At 41.1% G+C, this 21,790-nt stretch overlaps 1 long non-coding RNA gene across 1 annotated transcript; it reads right to left on the bottom strand.

Annotated features, from left to right (window-relative positions):
• Positions 1-1,640: 1,640 nt before the first annotated feature.
• LOC116156389 (uncharacterized) lies at positions 1,641-7,835 on the bottom strand. Its single transcript, XR_010383051.1, has 3 exons — positions 7,512-7,835; positions 6,748-6,811; positions 1,641-1,662 (listed from the first exon to the last, which is right to left on the bottom strand). It is a non-coding gene; the product is annotated as an uncharacterized LOC116156389 (long non-coding RNA).
• Positions 7,836-21,790: the final 13,955 nt, after the last annotated feature.

Here is a 21,790-nt window from a genome sequence, read left to right as displayed (position 1 = left end):
AAGATGAGAGGTGACCTGGGAATCTGGGCTTCGTGTATCATCTGTCTTAAAGAGGGATAAAGAGAACCAGGGGTTTATCCCTGGTGGTCTCGGAGTCCAGAGTGGTGGGGAGGCCATGAATGTGGAAGATCCTACCAAGAACAGAGATGGGTCAGTCCTCTTTCCACTCCTGCCAATGGTCGAGGGAGCAGTGGTCTTATTTCCCAGAAGAACGGGAGCTCCAGGCTCCTTCTGGATCACCTGGGGAAAACATGTCTCCTTTAATACCTATAGATGGAGCCATAGGAGGAAGGTCTCCTGAAAAAGAGAAACCCTGTAAGGACAGACACAGGGAGAAGTGAATATGACACATGCTTGCAGGAGAGCTAGAGCTCAGAGGGAGCTTTGTAGTCTCTGAACTGAATGTCTTCATTTCAGCGAGCAGGAAACTGGAGTGCAGAGAAGTAGAATGAATCCATGATAAGTAGGGACCTATGTAATATATCTTGGAAAGCTGGCCTCAAAAATCATTATCCAAAAAGAAAATGATGAACCACTTAAAAAATTGATTTCTTACTTGGGAAATTGTCTAGTGGGAAATAGGCAAAACTTTTTTAAAAATGTTTATTATAATCTACCTAAAATTTCTGTTGGCAGCATTGTTATTGGGAGCTGCAGCAGTGATGCAATAATAAGTCCTCGTTACACAATAGAAGTAATTGATTTTTCTTATACATTTGAATGTTAATCACCAGCTACAATCTCTGAAGTAAAATGTCTTGTTACATGATGCATTTAAAACAATTATAAGACTTACCATTATAATACTGTTGCAGAATATTCTTTGAAAAACTATTGATAAAGATTTATCAATCCAAGTGGATTATATGCCTAAAAGCTCTTTCTTTGAGGGAGGAAAAAAAATACTATCCTAAGATTTTTAGAAATTATACTTTACAGGGTAGAAATAGTCAGCAGAAAACATATTATGATAAAACATTTGTTTCAGTGGTGTTTGTGAAATTTGATAAATTATTTGACAAATCTATATTTTCTTGAAGGCTGACTAAAAGCTATTATTTCTTAGGACTTGTCTTGGCTATTTTGATGACCTTAACTCTCTCATATAGGCCATCAGATTTCTATATTTATACTTTGAGGCCCCAAATTGTTCCTGTCATAACTTAGAGCTGCTTTTGCAACTTTTAGAAAGCACAATTGATTCTACACCCAGGGATTTTTTTGAGTTATTTATACACAGACATACATACACACACATATGTATATATGTATGTATTTACATAATGTATATGTTTTTATGTAACTTATAACCAGAGTTCTCTTACCAAAAAAAAATCTTTACTTCAAATATGATAAGCAATTGGATTATATAAATTTTGCCACAGTTCACTCTTATCCATTGATTTGGAAACCACATTCAAGGTAATCTTCTCTACCAAGAATTGGCCCACTGATGCAGCAGCAAGGTGCCATTAACTATCATTTCCACCGACAGCTGAGGTTGTGGTTTTGCATTCAGCATTTTCCTTATGTGGAGTAGAGAACAAAAAATTTTACTAATGCAGTAATGTGACTAATCAACCGAACCTGTGGTTACTACTACCATGAAAAGTCTTCTTTCTCAGTAGGAAAGTGTCATTGGTCATTCCCAAGATGTTACACCTAAAGAGAAGAAAAGTGAATAATGTTGGCTCTTACATTTTTGTCTAGGAAATAAAACTTAGTTCTTCACTTGTGGTTAAAGGCAAGTAACTGTGGTGACACACACTTTTTTTTAAGAGATGAGTTAAGCAGGAAGCAGCAACTTTAGATGTATCATTAGTGAATTTTACACTTATACTATTCACTTTGTTTTAGTAATACAAATAGTAAACATAAAAGTCCGTGTCTATACATTTATTAAATTTTTTTATTCAAAACAACACATACCCTATTAATGTTTTGTTTTCTTAAATGTTTTTCTTTTTTCTTTGGAAAGAAACCCAATAGATATTATTCGTCGCCAATGGTTCACCGATTCTTCAGTTTTCCTACTCAGAGCTAACATCTTTGTTTCTAGAACCAGGCTTTGTTCTAGGGCTACAATAGGAGAACCCAGTAACAGTAAGTTGGATGGGCTTCAAATTAGGAGTCCCGCAATACATGGTTCCTAGGCAGAAATGATAGCTCTAAGTATTGAGAACCTCATTGAATCATTCTCTGCAACTCTGCTACCTCCTTCCTGGTCTAAGTTGCCACCATCCCTCACATGCACCACTACAAGTGCCCTTCAATTGTTTCCCGAGCCCCCACTCCTACAATGAGGCTGAGAATCAATGACTAAGTCCACTGTCCACTATGGTTTATCAAAACTCGTGCCATACAGTTTGTTAAATATTTTTTTTTTACCATCCCTGCTCATGACTTTGGGGGGTGGGGCACACAATAGCCAGAGAGCTCTTTACAGTACAAATCATGCCTTGCCACTCCTGATTATAGTGATTTTATCTGGCTAACAACACCTGAAACCACCGATCTATCTTAACATCAAGAAAAGAGAAACAACCGGGCATTACGCACTCTCTGAATTGACGCAATAGGCAGTTCACAGCACCACTGTGAAGAGTTCTCGCCAAAAAATTACAACTGAATCAGATCATGCCCCTCCATCTATTAACCAGTTTACAGGAAATTCTCAGGATGAGAGAGACATGTTAAATGTCACCATTGGGATACCAGCAGCAAAATGCAAAGCTGGAAAATTTTATAGGACAAGTAATCTGCTTTCTTCAACAAATGTTAAGGTTGAGAGAGAGTAAAAGTTTGGGTACTTTTAGAAATCTAAGAACTACATCTGTCCATTTGTTTTGTATTCTGGTTCAAATAAACCAACTCTAAAAAGACATTTGTGAGATGTTCAATTTTGGTATTAATAAATTATTGTCAATTTTTTATGTCATGATGATATTGCAGTTTTTTTTTCTGAGTCCTTATTTCTTAGACATGCTGAAGCATTTATGTATCAAACTATGCTATCTGGAACTTCTTTTAAAATAATCTGGGGCGGAGAAGTAGGAGGTACAGGTGAACCAAAATTGCCAGAAGTTGAGAATTTTTTAAGCTGAATGCTGAGTGTATTTAGGGTTTGTCTGTTTTGTTTTCTTTTTAAACAATCGCCTCTCTACTTTTTTGTAAGTTTCAAGATTTTATAATAAAGAGTTGAAATTATTAGAAAACACTTCCAAGATGTCCTTTTACTCACGGAATAAAACTCAAGCTCCTTGCCCTGTCCTCCTAGTCCTACAGGGTCTAGTTCCTGCACGCTGCTTCTTTTACCCCATCTTATCCCATTCTCACTGCTTAGTACACTCCGGCCACCCCGACCCCTTTTGTTTCTTAAATACTCCGAGATCTTTGCACTTGCCGTTTCCTCTGCCTCAAAAGCTTTCTCCAGCAACTCACATAGCTGGCTCAACTTTGATCTTTCAAGTCTCAGCTTAAATATCAATGTCATCTCATCTCACAAACCTGCCCTGAGCACCTGAGATAAAGTAACCTTCTGCATATCCACCCACCATCCCCAGCTAATTTTTTTTAATCTTATTACCCTGGTAATTTCCTTCATAGCACTCATCACATTCTGAAATTAGATTCTGCTGTTGTTGCTGTTGTCATTGTTGTTGTGTAGGTGTGTTTTCTGCTTCCCCATTAGATTGTAAGCATCTTAAAGGCAGAGATACCGTCTCTTTTCATGGCTATTCCTCAGTATTAGAATGGGATGTAGCTTGCAATGAGCACTCAATAAATATATATTGAATAAATAAACGGTGTAGTGAAAAAGGAACAACCAGGAATAAGAGCCAGTATCGGAGACCTTGAGTTAGCTAATCAGCTGAGTCCTGCTTCAAACTGAAACACCCAGTCAGAAGTGGAGCATAACCTCAGAAATAAATGTTGTCTAGTGAAATCCAGAATTTCCAGAGTGTTGGGGCCATCAAATGGTGATTTGAGCACTAGATAGTATCTAAATACATTAACTACTAGCCCCTTCACTGCACTGATTCAAGAGGTGCTACAGGAGGCAGAGCACCACGGAACTCACATCACTTCTCTCTCCCCAGTCCTTGCTCTTCTTAGAGGTGCATGAAATTGTGGGTCTCTAAGAGATCAAGATTTATAGACACCCAAACCCCTCAAAGTAAACTGGTACATCAGGATAGGAAGCAGCAACAGAAAGTACAAACACGTACTACTCATATAATTATTTAAAAAAAAAAAGAAAATATCAACACATTCACATAACAATTATTTCTGTTCTTTTTATCCTTACAAATACTACTGGGTGAGATTTAGGGGAAGGTGAACCACAACAAAAGCTTTTTACTGACTTATTCCCAGAAGACTGGTCTCAGTTCCAAAACTGAGGATGTCTTCTCACCTGGGACCCGAATTCCTGACTTGAGGGTGATGAAGAATGGCCGTCTTGATAAATTAATAATTCCCTGGCTTCTTGTTCTAAGAATGTCTTTCCCAAGATCACAAGCTGGTTGGGCAACCCTGGCACATTTATGTCAGACAGGACAATCTTAGCACGGTTGACAGATGGTGCTGACACAATAAATCAAAAGTTAAAACTCTCACCTGAGTCACCAAAGGATTACACAACATGGGCCAGTCCCATCAGATAGTATGAAAGTGGATATAAACTCTAGCAGCTCAGTGAGGCCCTTGAAGTAGATTAGATTATTTTGGCAATTCCTCACTTTATCGTTTTACTGAAACAATCCATTCATGCCTCTTTGCCAGAGAACGACTACTAGTTTAGACAGTTTCTTTTCCTGCCCCAGTGATCTTGGGATTGGCCATCTAACTGAATTTGGCCAAAGGAATATTAACAGACATTATACAAATGAAGACTTGAAAGTACGCTGCGTGATTTGGCTTGGCCTCTTGCACCTCCGCCACCTGCCATGAGAAAGACGTGCCCTAGCTGCAGAATGAAAGGGGTGCAGAGCGTACCTGAAACTAGACCAACAGCCTGAAGCCTGTAGCACAACCCCCGCTGACCCAGAGATCCAAGAACCAGGCACTGTTTTAAGACACTGAGATTCGGGGGTTTTCACAGGCCACATTAATCCTCATACGGAACTTCAAAGATCAAAGCTCAGTAAAATGATTCCTTTCACCCTCTTCATCGATGAACTTGTCTTTGTTTTCTCAATTGAGGAAGGTTTCAGTCACATCAGCAGCCCATGGTGTGAGGACCCAGGGCTCTGCCACTGAAAATTCCCAGATAAGCCACAGTGATATAGGCTGTAAAACTCAGTCCAAAGAGACCCACTCCTTTTCCTTTGAAAGCTACTACTATTTTCACATAAGAAAAGGCTCTGGAAAATTAACCTACACCATCCCTGATTCACCTGATCAAGAAGTTTCTGGTGGCCTCAAAACAAGTGTCCACTGATATTCCAGTAACTTCAAAGCAATGTTGCACTAAAGATTTTTTTTCAAACCATATAGTAAGCTGATGCTTGGTATCCGTATCAGATTTGATTGCTACTCAAAATGCAAGCCCCTCATTCCGTCTGTGTTCTCCACTACCCTCCTCCAACACACTGCTCCTGCAGCCCTTGCAGATGGAGGCAAGTCATTGATACCTACTCCTAATTCACAGATCACTTCTCAGAAGCAGCTTCCAAGCCATTACTTATTGTAGATTACATCACTGGCCCTAAATCTTCACCCTACCTTTCATCAACACCCTTTGTCATGGGACTTAACAGTTCCACTAAAGGGACAGAAATATGTCCCTGCCACTTATCTTTGAATTTGACTTGCGTTGGTCAAATAGGGAGGACCTGCCAATTTGTTAGTTCTGAGCCTAGACGTTAGGAGCTTAGACCTTAAGAGACCTTACATTTTTACACCCAACCGTTTAAATCTTCAGAGAGCCAAGCCAAGATCAGCAATATCACCTAGATAATTCAAACCTTGGCAAATGGACCCCCAAAAGGCATGCAGACAAAGGAGCCAAAACAGTTCTCTTGTACGATGCTGAGCTTTGGTGGATGTTAGTTACATGGAATTTTGGTGACCATAAAAACTGATAAGACATCCCTACCTGCTGTTTTTCAAAAAGAAAATTCTCCTATCATTTATCTACACCACTTTCTATACCAATTTATTGATGAGATCTATGTATTAATGATATTAAACTTTGTCATAATTTTTAAGTCTTTTTCCAACTTTTTTTTGTCTTTTTAATTTGCTAAAAGTTACTTTTCAAGTATAATTCTTTAATTTGATATAAAAACACCCATTGGTCTATTCTTTATGGTGTTGCCTATTATTTTTGTATTTAAAAAATTGGTCATCAATGTAAGATCAATTAACTACCTCTCTTCTGACTGGAGCATATTTATTTACATATTCAATTCCTTTGTACAAATCTGAAAAGTTTTTTACAGTTATGCTTTCGTGCATTGCTGCTGTTCCAATTAAGGGCGGAGAAGTTCTTCTTTGGGAATATTTATTATTTCTTAGGTTTTGTATTTGAGGACACAGTGGTGGAATCCATGAGTCACATTCTTCCAGCCAGATTATTAATAGAGCACAAGATAAGGTGCTGGAAATTTTGAATTAGGAGTCCCGAGAACAAATAAAAATATCTAGTTACTTGTGAAAATATGCAGATTTCCCTTTTCGTTGTTTTATGTTTCTATTTTGGCCTTTCTGGTAACACGGCTTCTTGAAGGACAAAGGACTTACCTAGAAGGTTAACATTCTTGTCTCTTTCCCACCATCTCAGCAGCCTCCTGGCTCCTGCAACCATCTAAGAAAAAAAATTCCCAAAAAAGCTACTCCAGTAGAGGCCACCGACATCTTGGGAGGAGGAAAAATACTGATCACCAAGAGCAACTCTGAGGAAAGAAAATGCCTTTGTCAAGCCTGTGCTCAGATCATCAAGTCTAATCAAGACCAACTCCACAACCCCAGTAAGGCCGGGTGAGGCAGACTGCATTCTTTCAGCCATTTTTTGGACCTTAACATCTTCTAAGTTTCAGGTGGTCAGATAATGCCTACTCCAGAAGGAGACCAAGAGGTGACAGAGGAGCCCCTGCTCCAGGAAATCCTCCCATATTTTGTATTCATTAATCAATGCCCAAAAAGCTGAGAATCTACCAAGTCCCAGACACTGTGCCCAGGCTAAGGATACAACCATGAGCGAAGTTCCAGCTGTCAAGAAGCTTATACTCTGGGGAGGGAGAGTACAAATAGTAATCAAATGTACTGCTAAATGTAATTCAGCCAAAATTTATATTGTTGCGGAAAACTGTGTTACAGCTCGGTATTACAGCAGCATAACCAGATCCCCCCGTCAGACTACCGTCGGGCGAGGAGCATAACCTGATATCCCTGTCCGGACTACCCTCAGGCGGGGAGCCTGGAGGAGATATCAGTCTCCTCTTCTGTCCGCTTGGACAGAACCTGATTATCCTAACCTACCTCTGGGCGCTTCCCGGGGCTCCTACCTTATTTGGCCGTGTTGCTTGCTGAGTTGGTCCGTCCCTCCACTGAGTCCGGTTGGGGCACAGCTGCCGGGAGAACTGAATCACCTCCGCGAAGAAGGACCCGGAGTATTGTCGGGTGGCGCACCTCCTCGTTTGCTTTGCTTTGGAGCTCCCGACCTCCAGGCGGTTGCTCCGCCTTCCCGGCACCTCAAGGGGCCGGCGTGGTTTGAATCTTGCTGGGGCCTCTGGAAATGTTGCGGAAAAAGGTGTTACAGCCCGACCCTACAGCTCAGTTGTGACAGCAACCTGTTATCTGGGAGAGAAAGTCAGAAAAGTTGGAGAACTCAGGTTTATTATGCGAGCGACCCTAAAGCACGCAACATCTCAAACTCTGAACCCTATCGGTAGCTTTACACAGGCCTTTTATAGGCTGCCAGTTTTACACTTTGCAACATCATATGCAAATAAAGTACAATAGAAGTTGACCAACCAGGAACAAGCTTTGTAGAAATAGACCAATCAGAAGTGAGCTCCATGCAAATGAAGTACTAAAAATGGACCAATCAGTAGTTAGGGAAGTGGACCAATCAGAAGTGAGAGTAATAACCAATCAGGAGTGAGAATAATAACCAATCAGAAGTCAGCTCAGGGAACCAATAGAATTTTAGGTGTAAGTTAGCCGCTTTAGAGGCAAAAAGTGAGATAAAGCCTCTGGGCCAGAGAACCGGACAGTGCTGGGAGGAGAGCAGCGGCCCTGCTTAGGGTCCTGCCGGTCTTATAGGGTTTCCCGCCTCAATATAGTATTTACAGAATGTCTTCTGTATGCTAGTAATACAATTCTAGGAAGGAAAGAAAACTGTTGCTTAAGAGCATATAACCGACGAATTGAATCAAACTGGGAGTAGCTGCAAAGGCTTGGGTACCTAAAAGCATGGACCCTGGAGCTGGAATGTCCAGATGCTAATATCGGCTGCTGGTCAGCCGCTACGTGATCTTGTCTACTTCACTTAAACCATTTATAACAATAGTATTATTATGTAAATGATATAAGTTAATATTTATAAAGTGTTCAAAATAGTGCCCAGCCTATAATACATACCCCGGAAGGATTTTCTTTTAATGTTCAAAGAAGGAAAAAAACCATGTCCCACAGGGAGGGGACAGAATGTGTAGGCTCCCAGGGCTGAGGCTCGCACACACCAAGAAAGCCGCTCTGGTGGTTTTCAAGCCGCCCTCCATTCTGCACGGTTAGGCATCCAGTCTGATCTGCTGAAGCCCAGGTTCTATGTTTCAACTCTGACCCTTGCAAATGTTCCCAACAAGAGGGAATTCAAAGACAAGGGCTCTAGATCTCAAAGAGGAAGGACAGTTAGTAGGTGGGTGTTGAGAGATGAGGCTGAAGGAGGACACAGGATACCCTGGAAGCCAGGGCCAGCATGAAGGTGGGGAGAGTAGGGTGACTAGGGTGGGAGATGCAAGGAGACCCTCCCTCTCAGGGTCAGGCAAGTACCATTTGCACAATGCTGAGACTGAGTGCCTCCTTCAAATGTGCACACCAGGTGCCCCACGGCCTCACCCTAGTGCCAGCCCTGCCGGAGGTCATTTCATGGAGGTGCCTTACTATGTTTGGGGCAATAAAAAACCACTGACGGGTTTTGAAGGGTGACAAAAGTGGATGTCATGAGAGTATTTGCACTTTGAAAAGTTCTCCCTGACGATCCAGACACGGAAGATGCTAGCCAAGAGGAGCCAGTGTAGGCAGCAGATAGTGCTTATAAGAAGCATTGCCTGGCTGGGAATCCAGATCATTCGCTGCTCCAGAGGACTCTGGAGTGCTACAAAGATGATGTGTGTGCTCTCTGGAAAAATTTGCCCAAATGTGCTTGAGTGACCCCACAACCAGCTCTCATAGCCCATTCAGACTTTAAAAGCTGTCTCCTTGGACTTGTGTAGCCTGGGGTCTACAGCTACTGGGGCCCCAGCAACTGAGCCAAAAATAGTCTTGGGCAGCTGGAGGGCCTTTAAAACCTGGTCCCAGAACCTGGACATTGATGGGACATCATCGCTGTCAAAAAAAAAAAAGGGATGGGGAGCAATAATGTGGAAATAGGGACCAAAAAATGAATCTCTATGAACAACTGAGAATCCTAACAGTTGTACCTGAGCCCATGTTCCCACGTCTGTGTGGGTGGAAATCTAAACTGTAGAGTTAGGAGGATTCTGGTTGCAAGTAACCCAAAAATTTCTGTTCAAATTGGCCTAAAACAATGATTAATTATACCACCTGACTGAAACATTGGGCAGTTTGGGGGCATAGTTTAATTTATAATCCAGCCCTACTTCTTTGTGATTCTCTAAACATTGGTCTCTTTATATTGGCTTCAGTCTTAGGCTAAATTTTTTCATGTAAATAAGATGCCAACAATACTAACTGGTGTTACAATCTTTCTCAGTCACATGAGCAAGAGAGAGTACTCCTTCCTTCAATTATTGATCAAAATTTGTGAGCCTCAAAATGAGCAGATTCCCTCTGATTAAATCTCCATGGTCAGGTTAATTTCATTGGTCCTGTGTTGACTGAACCATTCATTATGTCAAAGACATTGACCAACCTCTACCCTCATCTTTTCCCACACCCTCTTCTACCTTGCTTTATTTTTACTCTATAGGTCTCTTCATTCAACTTACCATACACTTGTGTTTGCTTATATGTTACCTATTTCTCATTAAAAGAATGTAAGTCCCATAAGAGTAGAGATTTTGTTTTGTTCCCTGTACCCATAACTGTGCCTGATACAAATAACTATTTGTTGGTTGGATGGCTGGTTGGGTGGCTGGATGGATGGATAGGTGATTAGTAGTAATGTGAGTGGTGAATGGCTATTGAGGAAGCAGAAGACAGGCATAGACTTCTCTTACAGTAAAATTAGCTCTAAGTGGAAAAAAAACAATCAGGCTGTGGCTAGAGATTGAACCTGAGGCAAGATTTCTTTTTGTAAGAAGAGAGATTTCTACATATTTATATTCTGAGTAAAGAGATCCAAAGAGAGGAGAGTTTGAATTGTGAACGGCACACTCTTCTTAATGTAAAGTAACCAGGGAACAAATTGACTTCCATCTCTTATTTCAAGAAGCAAGGCAAAGCAGTTTTAATCCTTATCTTGTTTTCCTTGAGTGACATCTAGAGTTAGATCAGAAGTACTAAATTTGTTCTAGCTCTGCTTCATCTAAAGGTTATCATTTATGTGGGTCAGCATTTCCAAAACTATTTTCTGTGAAAGAATGACACAAGATGTCACTAAGTGATAAGGCTAGCACATTCTTGGATCAAACAACTTCTGGAAACAGATCAAATAAAGTTAAAGAGTTATTTTCATGCAGAACTTCTCCAAGCCTTTAATATTCCAACGTGTACAGTAATTCCCCAGGTAGAAATATAGTTTGCATTATTTCCCCAAACTTGTTAAACTAAAAAACAGTTATTTGTAAGTTTAAGAAAAACTACTATGTTGAGGAAATGCTAATATTCCATGGAACAGAGAGAGAAATTCTGGTTTTAGTCACATACTTGCTTTTTTCTTAGGAGCAAGGTACATCCAAGTTAGTGTTTAATGCTTGCTGTCAGGTCCAAAGGATCTGAATTGTTATGGAGATCACATAATCTTGATTTGATGTCAACTTCAATTACCTGGTCCATTGTTCCTCTAAGCACTTAAGAAACTTTTCAGAATTTTTTGCTCAATTTTCAATTCAGAAAATATATTCACAACATCTATTTTTTAAAATAGCTTGGTCAATCAAGAGAACATAGTTTTCCAGAGTTAAGAAATTGTTTCTGCCATTTATTAAAAGTCATCAGATAACTAAAATGAGAGAAAGAAAGAAACAAAAGGCTACTCAGAGAAGTGTAAAGTTGTGTAGGTTATGGTTTTAGTCTGTTTCATAATAATTATGTGATATTATACTGAAAATATTTAACCTCCCCAAGCCTCAGTTTCTGTAGCCACTAAAACACAAAATCAGTAATGCCTTTGCTATCTCTCAGTCATTGTCAGGATCCTTCAGGTCTGTGCAAAAATGCTACCTCATCGGTGAGCCTTTTGCTGACCGCACCCTTTAAAAAGTGAACCGTCCCCTGCCCTACCAGGTTGCTGATCCCCCTCCAGGCTTGATAGTTCTTCTTAACACTGGTCATCAACATACTTTCTATTTACTATTTTTATGGTAAGAATGTTTGACTTGAGATCTACCCTCAACAAATTTCTAGAGCAGAGTGTAATACAGTTAACCATAGGCACGTTGTTGTACAGTGGATCTCCAGAATTTATTCATCTTTCATACCTGAAACTTTACACCCATGGAACAGCAACTCCCTTTTCTGTGCCACCCCACCCACCCCACACCCAGACCCTGGCACGCACCATTCGACTTTCTACTTCTATGAATTTGACTATTTTAGATATCTCACTTGAGTGGAATCATGCAGTTTTTGTCCTTCTGTGATTGGCTTATTTCATTTAGCACAATGTCCTCCAGATCATTTATGTAGTTGCATATGGTGGGATTTCCTTCCTTCTCATGGATGAATAATGTTCCATTGTATGTATATACTATATTACTATATTTTCTTTATTCATTTATCTGTCAATAGACATTTACATTGTTTCCATATCTTGGCTATTATGACTAATGCTTCAGTGAACACAGGTGTGCTACCTCTCTGAGATCATGATTTAAGTCCTTTTGTCAAAGACCTACTATACAGCACAGGGAACTATAGTCAATATCGTGTAATAGGCTATAATAAAAAATAATCTGAAAAAGAATAGATAATGTATGTATAACTGAATCGCTTTGCTGTATACCTGAAACTAACACAACATTGTAAATCAACTATGCTTCAACAACAACAACAATAACAAAAAATGTTTAAGTCCTTTTGTATATATACCCAGAAATGGGATTGCTACATCACATGATAGTTCTATTTTTAATTTTTTGAGGAGCTTCCATACTGTTTTCCACAGCAGTCACACCATTTTGCATTCTACCAATATGGTACAAACCTTTCAATTTCTCCACATCCTCACCAGCACTTATTATCTTTTGTTTTTTTGGTAATAGCCATCCTAACAGGTAAGAGGTGATATCTCATTGTGATTTTGATTTCCATTTCCCGATGACTGGTGATGTTGAGTGTCTTTTCATGTACCTATTGGCCATTTGCATGCCTTCTTTGGAGAAATACCTATTCAACTTCTTTGCCCATTTTTAATCTAAATATTTGGGGGTTTTTTGCTATTGAGTTGTGTAAGTTCTTTACGTATTTTGGTAATTAACCCCTTATCAGATATGTGCCTTACAAATGTTTTCTCCCAGTCCATAGGTTGCCTTTATATTTACTTCTTTATTTATTGTTTTGTACACCCCCAGCTAAATAGTATTTTCATCTGATTAACCTTTAAAATAGAGCCTGACACATAACAAGTAAAACAAATCAATTGTTGTTGGTTAAATAAAAAATTTGAAGAGCTCAAGTACATAGAAACACTTGGAAAGTGATATTAGGCCAGATCAGCAGAACTGGAAGTGCAGTTGACCCTTGAAAAACACGGGTTTGAACTGGGTTGGTCCATCTATAAGTGGATTTTTTTCAGTCGTAAATACTGCAGTGCTATGAGACCCATGATTGGTTGAATCTGCAGGTGTGAAACCGTGCCCACAGAGGAACTGCAGTTCTGGAGGAACCACAAATACGCAGGCCAACTAAAATATAAGAGGTGGGTTTTCCACTGTGCAGGAGATGTGGCGCTCTTAACCCACCCCACAACCCCAGTGGTTCAAGGGGCAACTGCAATATCCACGAAATCAGGAACATATGAAATTTCAATATATATTTATAGCTAGTTGTTGATAACACAGGGAAATTAACTGATAGGGAATAGTCATTGTGAGCTACTGTAGCCACAGAAGAATCTGGAGACCACAGGGGATGAAGAAAATATGGAATTGGGCTGGAAATGGAGAAATGTAGAGGGCATCCCAGATGGATGAAACAGCATATGCCAGATCATGAAAGCAGAATAAGCATGTCCTCTAGAGGGGGCTTTAAAAAAAATGGGCCAATCTGAGGGAAGAAGACATGTCAAGGACTAGTGAGAGATGGATTTGTAAACTCATTCGGTCACTTATTCAATAGATGCTTGTTGAGTGCCTAAGACGTGCTGGACTTTGAGTTAGGAGGGTTGACAGTAGAGGGCCTGATGATGGACTCTCGCAACAGCAGGCTAACAATGTGGAAGATGCTTGTGCTGTACCCTGGGGTTACTTTTATTTTCAGGATTAGCACAATGATGTACTCAGTGCTCTGTAAGCCATCACACTCTATGATAATGATACACACTTGTATCGTTAACCAGCTGGAGACTGATCTGGTGAAAACCTCACATCAGACCATGCATTTAACCAGGTGTTCACAGGCAATATATTTCTGAAGGTCACACAGTGTGTCAGAATTTAGGAAGCTTGGTTCTAGCAAAAGCAGAAAAGCCATAAAATAGATTAAGCACCATCAAGAAATAAACCGGTTTCAAGCTTTAGGAACAGAAGCTGCTTGAATTAAGTGATAAACTCAATCTTTCCCAGATTGGACCCAGACTCTAAAAAAAAATTGCTCTGAAATGGATAAAATAGTCTTCTGTTAGCTCATTTAAAAGCTGTCAGGTGGAAAACTACAAGTGACTAAAGGAAACTGATCACTGTCTGTAAGATCCAACATATACTAGAAAAATATAGAAAAAGCAAACCTGTATCATGTGCCTCAATGTGCCCTTCTGCCACAAATTAACCAGTTTAATAGTAAAAATCATTTTCCTTAAAACATCTCCTATTACTTTTGTCCTCAAAATGCTGATCGTGCCTCTTTTCATTCTGACAAACTTGTCAAAACTTTTGCTCCATGGAATGGAAGATGCCTCGTTCACTCATTCCTATGACTTTTGAACCCCTACTATGTTCAAGGCTCTCATTAAATGTTGGCAGTACAGAGATCAATGAGGCATAATCACTATTCTTAATGAGTCTTGATTTGGTGAGAGAGTTAGACATGGGCATCACAGGCTGCAGTCCGCTGTGCTAAGTAGCCTATTATGAGTATTTTGCAGGTATTGTGGCAGCGAGAAGAATCCAGAGGAGGAAATTATGCCAGGGATGAGAGTAAGAATAAGAGAGGGGGGCTTAGAAGGAGTCCCAAGCCAAGCCCTGGGGTCTGTCAATTTGTACTTTTCAGATCAAAACTCACTTGAGAGACTGAGAAGCAGCATTTAAGTGAGTTACAAAGAACCCCAGAGAAACATGGATTTCCAGAAACTGAACAAGTAAAGTACTGGCTTGTTCTCAACCAAACTCTGTCCTCATGGTGGCAACATGGATGTAATGGTTCAGCATATATCCTTTCAAACAAGGCTCAAAGAAAAGAGAGGCTCTTGCCAGCGAGCAAATCCTGGGATTCTCTCTGCCTGGACCTTTTTAAAGTCATGGGCTCATTTCTAAATTCTGCACCAATCATTGCAACTAGGGAGCTTTAAGGTAGAGCCCCATCCATGACATATGGATGAAAAACTGGGACTCCATCATCCACTCACTATAGCTTGTACTTTGCATGAAATTATCACCAGAATTTTAAATATTACCATGAAAAAAAGTATTAGAGGGACTTAATTTCTATGAAGAGAATGCTTTCTCAGCAGTTCCAAACATTCTCGAGAGGTTGTCCAACCATTCAAGGGCTATCAACATTCTTTGCTGCCCATATCTAACCCCCAAATACGCCTTCTCAGCCTAAGCCTCTCTACGCCCGATCTCAAGTGGGCAGGGCTCAACCTCAGCCATGAATGATATGGGTAAATGGAAACTAGAAAAGCACCAGAGCCTCATTTCGTATCAACTACTTTGAAAACAGTTCTGTTTAAAGGAAATGTAACCACATGGTTGGGAAGCCTTTTCACCCACTCTCTTGCAAGAGTTTCTATCATAGAAACCGAGGTTAGGAACCAGCCATGATTAGGATTTTCAACATCCTTGGCAACACGGGTCTTCTGGTTCCTTCCCCTTCTCTCTGAACACACTATCCACTCACTCAGTCGTTTATTCATTCAACAGTTTACTCAGCATTGATCAAATAAGGCACCATTTAAGTACTGGAGACACAAGAGTTAATGAATCATACAAAAATCCCTCCTGTCGTGAAACTTAAATTCTAATAGAAGGAGACCAACGACATTAAGTAAAACTAATATGTAAATAATTGGTCTGGTCTACTATGGCGAGGGGAAAAGTGATGTGGAAGGTAAGGGGAAGAGGTGGGCAATTTTATAGAGGTTGGCCATCCCTCCGAGGCACATTTTTCTATGCCGACTACCATTATTTATGTAGAATTTTTTCCTAACTAGTTAAAAACATAAAACCAGTGATGCATGAAGATGCATCCCTGAAATGATGCATGGAGGGGGAGGAGTGGGGACCCAGAGAACCCCAGTGTTCCATCCCTGGTTTTCAAAGGCTTCTGGGGTGTAGGGATCAGAGTTCATTCTTGGGAAAGTGGAGCCAGTATGACCCATCCCAAATCAGCTGGGACAATGATGGGCTGTCTTGTTTTGGGAGAGTGGGGAGCAGAGGGAGTTTGGGGAGCTTTGGATCAGGGCTGATAAGGCACATTGGGGGAGTTCCTTACCCCTGGAGGATGCTAAGTCCCTGTCTCTACCTTCTGCAGCAGATGCAAACACCTACATTTATGGCTGGGCTTCTTCCTCTCCCTTGAAGACCCAGAGCATCTGAGAGATGAGGTGATGCACTCCCCAGTCGCAGCTGGGGGTCCTGGAGAGAAACCGTCCCCACCTCAGTCCCTTGCTGAGCAGTGAGGACTGTGTAGGGTAGAGAGGAAGCACAGTATTTTACCCAGAGTGTGCTTCTCTCTAATGAATTATTTGAAATGGTAAAACCAATTAAAATGTATTATTTTTGGTTAGGTTTGGGTAAGATTTCAAATTTATTACTAAATAAATGGCCTGTGGGACATTTGGGGTATGTAGCTCAGAAAAAGAAAATGTAAATGGAGTGTACACAGGAAAAGATGATCCATTTAACAAGTTGTCAGGGGAATGCAGACTAAAACAATGTGATGACATTTCAACCATCAGGCTGGCAAAAATGGAAAAATATTGGTAATATCTAGTGCTAGCAAGAGTGTGGGGGAAATTAGTAATTTGAGTTGTGGGGGGGGGGGGGTTGGCAGTATTTAGTGTATCTTCTGGCCCCACAATTTTGCTTCTAGAAAGTCCTCCTATAAAAATAAAAGCACAGACCACGATATACATAAAAAGATGCTCATTACAGGCTGTGCTGCATGGACTAAAAAGTGAGACAACAAACTTGAATGGTTGCATCAAGCATGCTGTAGTTATTCCATGGAATATTTTGCAGCTATTAAAATAAACTGTGTATACATACTTGGAAAGATACACCTGATGTGTTAAGGGAAGGAGCTAGTCGAAAGGTAGAATAAATGGCATGATACCATTTTTATTTCTAAAAAAGGGAAAGATATGTGTGTGTATATATATATGAAGACATGCATGTGTATATTGTTGATGATGAAAATAGAAAAACTGTGGCAGAGCCCTAGCAAACCACCGCTACTGGCTCCCTTGGGAAGGAGGAGGTAGAGAGATACAATTTTTTTTTCTTTATGTGCCTTGATATTATTTCAATTTTACAACAAGCATTTATTATTTTTATAATTTTTAAAAACCCTAATAAAGCATAAAAGAGAAGGGCAAGGGAATGACCATGAGAAAACATGGCCTCAAGAACCCAACAAAGATTCATTAAGAACAGTTGGGAATTCATTTGGAAGAGAATAAGCTTTAGCTATTCAAAGCACTCAAAACCATGTCCTTGGAGAACAGATGGGGAAATTTGAAGCTGTTTGGCCTGGAGAAGAGATTAGGTGGGAGGAGATGAAGCTGAGAAGGGAACAAAAGGAAATGATGGATGTCTGCAAATGTTTAATGTGTGTCTGCATCACTTGATAGCCATTCTCCCACACCTCAGAGTCCAGAACCCTCAATTTTTAGCTGGATGCATAGCAATCCCAAATAACGGCTGCATCTTCCACCTTTCTTGCAGCTGGGTGTGACTCTGTAACTGAGTTCCAGCCCTGGTCTGTGCACACACACGGTGGATATAACTTCCAGCTTGAACCTTTGAAAGGAAGGGGCAAAGCCTCCTCTCCCTAAACGTACCTCCTAACTAATCCACCTGTCCTGTGGAAGATGAGTCACAATTACTCTAAACCCTAAGTTTTGGAACTAGAAAAAATATGTGATGAATTTCAAGAGAATAGATTTCAGATCAATACAAATAACTGTCTAATAGGCAAGACTATTTAGAGATAAAGAGGGCTCTTCCAGGAGGTAGACTTCCTTAACTGCAAGTGGTCAAGCATATGCTAGACGGGACCACTGTTATAAAGAAGGTTTTGATACACGCTGGGTAATGTGCCCTGATTGTTCCTTTCAAGTTAGGAGAGTCTATGCTCCTATGAAGTCCAAATTTCAAGGCATTTCTGTGTTGGCCAAAAAGAGACGCTAGAATCTCACTACAATTAATTTTCCTGAGTCCTCGTTTACTATAAATGAGTAGAAAATGTAAAACGCTAGAGACATCCTAGCCTATTTCCTCACCAACCTCCCCCCACCAGTTGGTCACTGAGTTCTATCAATGTTACCTCCTAAGTATCTCTCAAATCCACTTCCCCTTCTCCAGCTTCACTGCCATTGTTTCTTTACACTGTTCCATTCCAAAAATGTTTCCTGAATACCTGCTGTATGTACCACACCAAGCACCTAGGACACGATGCTGAATAAGATTCAATCTATGTCTTCAAGAAAGAGATAAGAAAGTAAACAGAAAATTACAATATGATATGCTAAAATCATATTGTATGATTTTAGCTGTGCAAGGGGCACTGAAGCCAGCCTGAGAGTTGGTGCTAGGAGGAGGGATCAAGGAAGGCTTCCTGGAAGAGGCGACATCTGAGTTGAGTCTTAAAGGCTAAATTACCTCAAACTTCACTTCCTCAGTGCTGTGTGTCCTGATCTCCACCCCACCGCACCTTCTACATATTATTGCTTAGATTTTACCGTGCATTTATCTTCCTGTCTCCCTTCGTAGGTCCTAAATTGCTGAAAAGAAATTATGAATTTTATTTATGATTATGACCTCAGCCATGACCGTGTGACTAGCAGATAGTAAGCATTCAGTACAAGTTTACAGAACTGATTGGTTTTCATGTTAGTTCAGAACTCTCAGCCCAAAAGAAAGACTCGATTTTTCGGGCTTCTTAGGATGTGTGGTAATGCACAGCACAGTTCTGCATCTGCTTTTGAGATTTTCTGCTGCTCCTTCCACTCCGCCTAACTGAGCTTTCACTTTTTGTTCCTACTGCTGTGTGCACATCTGATGTCTCCAAAAGACCAGTGACTTCCCTCCCTGGGAATCTGCATGGACCATGGCTCTCTGGGAGGGCTGACCGGGTGGGACAAGGGCTGTACTGCTATCCTAGCATCCTCTGCGGAGAGCCACAGTCATCAGCCCCGTGGAATGACTGACAGGGTGAGCGGGTTTTTGTGCCTCCATCTCTGGAAACAATGACATGAAGTCTGAAACCAGTTTGACACCTGAACAGCGTGGCTTGACTTTTTCTAGACTGGTATCTGTGGGTAGGTTAAAATGATCGAGTTCGAATTTCCAACTATTTCTAAGCTGGACCAGAATGAGGCAGTGGAAATTCATTATAATGCAGTGTGTTTCCCAATGTCTGATACATACTCCACCCAGGGTTTGCGAGATGATTCTAACGTGGTACACAAGTGAATGTGTTTTAGTTAAGAAAAGATTTGTTTAAGTTTAGCGTCTTATTTTAAAAGTCATATATTTATTTATAGTTACCTCTTTTAGGGGGAGGGTGAGTAAAAAAATAAGTTGATTTAACTTCACTGTCATATAAATACTAATGCAGGTGCTTTTAGAAGACTCCGGCTGGGAAGCACTGTTATGTGACAGTCTCCAAAGTTCACACCAACCAGTGGATATTATGGCAGCAGATATGCTAGAGCTGAGAGAAACCTTGGAGGCAATCTAATCCAATCTGCTACTTTATTGACTCAACAAATACTTATTGGGCACTTACTAGGTGTAAGGATCTGGGCAGAACTGCAGTGAATCGGAGAGGGACAGTCTAGTGGGAGAAACAGAGATTAAGTATACAGGGGAATTATAATGATGTCAGGGTCTGTAGAGAAGTAAAGAGGGTGTTAACAGTAGGACGATGTTGGAATGAAATCTTAAAGAATCAGGAGGAATGAACCAGGCAGAGCAGGTTTGGGAGTGGTATTGGGGCCAAGTGCTGGGAAATGAGAGGGAGTGTGAGGTCTTTTGAGGGCACAAGGCTGGAGGAAGAGAAGACCTCTTTCCCTCATTGTGCAAATATCTGTACAGATCACCTGTAGTAGCTAATCTCCATTAGGCTCAATCCAGAAACAGAGGCCCAGGAAGTGATCTCCATTCTCTCAAGAGTTCACACGTTCACCCTGCAGGGCACAGAACAGAATCAAGTACTGCCCCACAAAACCCACATTCTGACATAGTGAAGACAGTCAATAGGTAAACAAGTCTGTGCAAGCACACCAGTGGGCGAGAAGTGCTTTAGAGAAAAGTGAGGAGGCCTGGGGTTGATGCTCTGTGTGGATTCCCTTCTGATGACCCGGGCAGAGACCTGAAGGAATTTGGGACCAGTCAGGCCTCCTGACTGCACTGAGGGCTCCTTCCACCGCTCCAGGCTACTCGCTGGTACCCAGGCTCCTTCTGCTCTCCTTTGTGCTAAGAGCAGACTCAACTCCCTTAGCTCTAACTATATGCTGACAGTCAGAGCATTTCAATAGGAAATTTAGTCTCCCAAGGAATACCAGAAGGACTCTCCCCTTATGAAAGCTAAATGAGTTGGGGATTATAGAGAATCTCATGGGCATTTAGGGGATGCAGCCATCTCCCAAAATGTAACCATCTCTGGTTCTGGTAAAGTCCAGAGTACGACTTGCAAATCAGAGGGAAGTTTCTACCCTGAGCCCACAATGACCCCACCAAAGACAGTTTCCTCACTGTGCACAAGGATACCAGCTTCTCTCTTCTTAGCTGCCTTTATCAAAATGTCAGTCTCTACTCAAACACACTAAAACCATGCTTTTTTCTTTGGCTTTTGTAAAACATTTGTCTGTGAATTGGCACCAGCATGTGGCTATAGGGTTTTTGCCCAGTGATGATGTTTAAATTCCCAGGGTGCTTCTGACTGAGTTTAGCTGTTGCTTGACAGTTCTGGGCAAACAAAAGAATTTGGGAAACAATCAAACAAATGAAAACACTGAATTCAATTACCCCAAAAATTGGGAAACACAGGTGAAATTTTATCCCTAAGGACCTAAAGTTTGTTGATTGGCAAATAAATATTTCACAGCCCCTCAGATGCCTAAAGTCCCTAAGTAATGGGACAGCCTAAGAATGGTTTGTAACCAAGACTGGAGACTCCAGGCTCTGAGGAAGTGCACAAACTCGACTGAGGGTGCCTGTCCCTGGAAAATACTGAGTGCCTGAAATGTGGGGCAATGAGAGGCCACGTGTGCACCACTGCCTGTCAGGTCCATGGGAAAGTCGGGAGTAGATTCCTGATCCCCAGGATGCAGGCTTTTCCACAGGTTTCTCAAGAAAGAAGGCTGCCCATTACAGATGGCCTAGAAGCCTGCTGTGAGACGCACAAAATCAACAGCACAAAATGAAGACAGAGTCCTCCAGTCTCCCCACTACCAGTCCCCTCCACTCACCACACCTTTCCCTTCCTGTGGGTTCATCTAATGATGAGGTCCTCAGTAGAGATAAGACATGGAGCCACAGGGTGTTGATGGGGAAGGCAGAAAGGACAAGGGGCAGGGAACAAAGACGTAATTTTGGAATATGAGATAAATCAAGAGGCTGTCCCAAGTGAAGAGACTAGTGACCTTGTGGTTGGAAAGAAGAAACTGATGGTGGAAAAGCAAGGAAGAGAAGAGGTGTGGAGGACAAAATCCATGAAAGCCTGAGTAGGGAAGCCCTGCCTATTCATCTCCCAAACCCCAAGTCCTGGTGTTGCCTGTGTGGGCAGGGGTACAATGGACGCTTTGTGAAGGCAAACTAGCCATCACACAAATTGC

The sequence above is a fragment of the Camelus dromedarius genome, chromosome 11, assembly GCF_036321535.1.
Source record: "Camelus dromedarius isolate mCamDro1 chromosome 11, mCamDro1.pat, whole genome shotgun sequence".
In the NCBI taxonomy this organism is placed as follows: Eukaryota; Metazoa; Chordata; class Mammalia; order Artiodactyla; family Camelidae; genus Camelus; species Camelus dromedarius.
The sequence above is the reverse complement of the archived record's forward strand: the minus strand, read 5'-3'. Positions and strand labels throughout refer to the sequence as shown.